The following is a 4,975-nucleotide window of genomic DNA, read 5'->3' on the forward strand; positions in this document are numbered from 1 at the left end:
GGAGAAATTCTAATTAAGTTCATGCAATATTCAAAAATCATCATTTATGTAGTTTTGCGTTATAGAAGTCTTGTTGTTTTTTAAACTGTAGTTTGGGAAAGAATGATCGTTGAGGAGTTTTTGTGTTTATTTCTTTGGTTTTCCATAAGCTACTGTTAAAACCCCATATACAATTTCAAGAAGGCATGCAATATCTTACGTGAAAACATCCAAAGCTTTATTCTACAGCTGATGTTTTAAAAGTATTTACCATGTATTATATATTTTATATTCGTTACTTTGCGCAATCTGGAATAAAATGTATACACACTTTTTTATTTGCTTTCTGAATTGTACTACTGATCAAGCACTGTACTACATCAATTTTTATGTAAAAAGATGATTCAGCCAATAGTTTTATCTTTCCAGGTATATTTGGATTAGAAACATAATTACTACAATTTGTTTTGAATACTAAAATATTAGAGGTATTTTTTTCTAATCTTTATCTTCATATAAACTTCCTCGGATATCATTAAATATTTTATAAAAAGAATTAGTCGTATTGGTACTGCCGTTCTTAAGTTTAGCACTCAGCAACACATTTTACGAATTAGTTTTCTTTTTAAGATGTGATTATTTAATTACATTTAGACATTAAGTAAACACAAAAGTATCTATTTTTAATTTGTACATCCAATTGAAGCAGTTACTGTAATTAGTCTCTAGGAATGAAAAAAGCACGAAGGTTGTATAAAATTAGACAAATTAAAACATTTGAGATAAGTTAGGAGACTGAATTAAATTTGTCTGGAAACAGTTGATTATCGATCTTCTCTTGGTATCGCTCAAGCCTTTGTGATTGGTAAGTGTGGAGGCAATTTTAATCAATATCTTCCTCCAGGTACTCGTTTCTGTTTGCTGCGTCTCAGTTATAAATTTTTGATTGTATTTCACTAGGAATATACAGATTATAAAGGTCTCATTTCTTTGGAAAAAATTCCGTTTTTACCTCATTTTTTATAATAAACATAATAATCCAATATATTCAAACATCTTAGACGGTTCTTTTTAATGAAACAAGGTCGGCAGTATGGTTTACGGACTGTAAAAACAATGTTTAAATATTTATAAAACTTTAGAATTAAAATGTTTCTTCTTTTATATATGTTAATAATACTATTTTTTATTTGTAGTAAGGTTTTTAATAAGTAAAATTTTCTTCAAAACGTAACTTATGATACAATACGTTTAATACAGAGTTTATGATGAACATTCTTGCATTTGTATTATTTGATATTAAATATACAACAGATTAACAGAGAAGGAACCTGCCTTTAGTGGCCTATGATATGACATTTATTTACGAACAGCATGTTTACACCGTGTATTTGTTAAAAAACTATCTTAGTATAATTTATGTGTTCAACTGAGGGTATACAAGTAGTTAACGGGTAAAGCTATTAAATTTATGAATGGATTACGCTAATTTATAAGGTTTTACATGTTAGGTATACTATTATTTATTTATACTACAATATATTAAACAGACAAATCCTTCTGATAATTACTGCTATTCTATAAACGTATGTGCTAGGATTTTCGATGATTACGAAGTGAATTAATTTTTAAAACTATGTTGGGGATAACTTCAGTATATCTGCGGATGATGTGAGTTGTTTCTTGTTGAGATTCATGTGTTTATAGCATAGCGGTAAAGTATAACCTTGGATATTCTGATAGGGTTGGGAGTAGGAAGCGGGGGTGGATATCTACCTCCATAGGCAAAAATTACAAGAAAACGTCCACAAATAAATAAAAAATGTAAATTAAACATTAAAAAATTAAGGATCTTTATTACTTAAAAACTTTTAGTTTTTAATACAAATATTTTAATTTATTTATATAAAACCAATTTTGTACAAAACACAATTTTGAATGATAATATATTATTTACAATATTCATATTGCTAATATCAGAATTAAATAATACTGATCAAACGAGTTATTGATAGCACAATTCAAAACATGTTTACTTTATTGTTTTAAATAAAAAGAAATAATAAAAATATTAAAATATTAAAGCCCTCAAACAGAAAGCCCACTTTGTATCACACGCATCAATTAAAGTGATGTATTTTACTTTACTCAATGTCTAGAAAAGGTGAAAGAATATGATATCTATAAATCATTGACAGACGAGAAGACCTCAGATCATATATTTCCTATATTCCGTGATTTATATTCTCAAGGGACCATTCATCTTCACGTTTCGACGCTCACCGCGTCTCCTTTATGTGGAGAGCGAGAGTTGCCAGTTTACCCATAAGCTAATTGGTATTACGTGCGTTCCCTCTGAAAAGTCACGGAGGCATTGAAACTGACATAATTTTTCTCTCAACTCGGAGACATTGACGTGACTGGAATAGACTTCCCAAGCGTCTAACTTAGACTAATAAACTGTTCACACATAAGCTAATTGTTATTACGTGCGTTCCATCTGAAAAGTCAGGGATGCATTGAACATGGCATAGTTTGTCTCTCAACTCGGAGACATTGACGTGACTGGAATAGACTTCCCCAGCGTCTAACTTAGACTAATAAACTGTTCACACATAAGCTAATTGTTATTACGTGCGTTCCCTCCGAAAAGTCACGGATGCATTGAACCTGACATAATTCGTCTCTCAACTCGGAGACATTGACGTGACTGGAATAGACTTCCCAAGCGTCTAACTTAGACTAATAAACTGTTCACACATAAGCTAATTGTTATTACGTGCGTTCCATCTGAAAAGTCAGGGATACATTGAACCTGACATAATTCGTCTCTCAACTCGGAGACATTATCGTGACAGAATCGTCTCCTAAGCGTCTGACTAAGACTAATAAATTGTTTCCATAAAGCTTTCTTTGATTACATATGAATATCTGAATATTAAATTTAAATTCGGGGAGCAATAACATGAGATGCCTTTAATATATGATTGGAGGAAAATACATCATAAAATTGTCTTTGTAAAAAGCTTGACATAGTGGTTCAACAGTTTCTAACTTGTATGTTTTGAACACAGTCTATTTATACTATACCTCTCACATTCCTAGACCCCTAATACTTACACAGGAGAAACAAATATACCTTCCATTATAGACGTATATCAGACATGTTTTATCTGGTTGTTATCTGGAAATGTCAAATTTAAATTGCCTTTTCAGTTGAATTTAAGCTATAAAACAGTGAGTAACTGGATAAATGTTTACTAGTTGGTATGTTAATACCAATAGAAAACTGGAAACGTTTTATTATTTAGACTTAAATATGTGGCAGTATATATTTGTGTTTTACTAATGTAATGTACAAGCAAAACTAAGCTTTAAATAAATAGGTATCCGTCCATACATATGAAATACAAATGTGACGGCCTTAAATCAAATCAGAAATATTGTTTTTAAATGTATCACAGTTGTTTTGTAATACATGAAGTTTATGGAGGTTTGCTCAAATTATGTAAAACTTTAAATTTTTGTGCATATAGACTTAAAGATGCATTTATGATTTTCATGAATTTCCGTATGCCACTCCCGTTATGTAGACCTGTCAAGGTTGTTGCATAAGGATATTTCTGCATAACACTGTTCAGTTGGAATGCTGAGTTCACCTCCAGCTCATGGTTTGTAATTGGGTTATGTAGAGAACGTGTCAGAAATATCGTAGTGCACTCAGCTGTGCACCTGACGAGGCAATGAGAATATCTCTTCACCTAGATTATTCTCTTTTTTAATAACTCTTTTTGCAAGTGTATCTGATGTCAACACTATCGAAAAGCTTGTTTGAGCTTCTTTTTTTTATCCCTTCAGAAGAACATGACGTCAGATTCCACGAGTTATATATGTAACAGCTTCGGATTCCAGACGCTGCGCCTAGAGGAAGGTGAACTGAATCTAAACTTAACATTCGCATTGAACCATTTCCACCGTAGGTTCACTATTGTGAATTTTGTGGCTTTTATATGCTTTGGATACAAAGTATGTACCTGCTATGTTTCATATATATGATAAATCATGTAAAGCTCATGCCTTTTTATTGCATTCATACATTATTTCTAAGATTATTAGGCAGTAGTATTGCTTTAGAGACAGGTTACATCTTTTATACGGAAATATACATTCTAAGGATTAATGAAAACAAATTTAAGTGCATGATTGCGGTTCTAATATTTTTCGAGCTATTGGCTAATATGACATACGCAAGTGAAGCCTAATTCCTGTTAGTATACCAAAGATAGGTAACAGACTTTTATACTTATATTTTGAAGTAAATGTTCTGTATTTATGTACATATAGTTCAAGCTTTGTTATTATATGTACAAGTATAGTAAATTCATAAATTCTTATCGTAAGAAACTAATCTTTTGTATTGATATAAAGTTTAAATAATACCTGTGATATAACTAGGTCTATCAGCCAAAATCCACACTAGCAATTATCTTGCAATCTTGTATTATAAACCTAACAAACAACGGACACTGCTAGTGCAGCCAAACACAGTGTTATGGTTTGTTTGTCTTCTATCACATAGTTTATATCTGCATTAAAGCTTTGCGTGCATGGGCATAAAGTTACTAATAATAGAATTGTATTATTGGCGTTAGTATTATGTTTTATTATAATACAAAGTATATATTATCGATAAAGTTGTTTTAGATATAAGCTGGGATGCCTTATCGCTTGTTTAAAAAATTTTACTATTGCAAAGTACTACTAAGTTGCAAAATTGAAAACGAAAAAGTAAATGAAGTTTTATCAGCACGGTAATTGTAACCTATTCATAATAATTAATCGTACAACCCATTGCAATTTAATTTATTTAAGGTATATCTATGTATGTTATTATAATTATTTTAATCACGGTATAAGGAAGATTTGTGTTTAATCGTTTGTAACTGAGAATAATATTTATCACACAAATTTTATTATACATAGTGTGTTTATTTAT

The sequence above is a fragment of the Homalodisca vitripennis genome, chromosome 2, assembly GCF_021130785.1.
Source record: "Homalodisca vitripennis isolate AUS2020 chromosome 2, UT_GWSS_2.1, whole genome shotgun sequence".
Lineage (NCBI taxonomy): Eukaryota > Metazoa > Arthropoda > Insecta > Hemiptera > Cicadellidae > Homalodisca > Homalodisca vitripennis.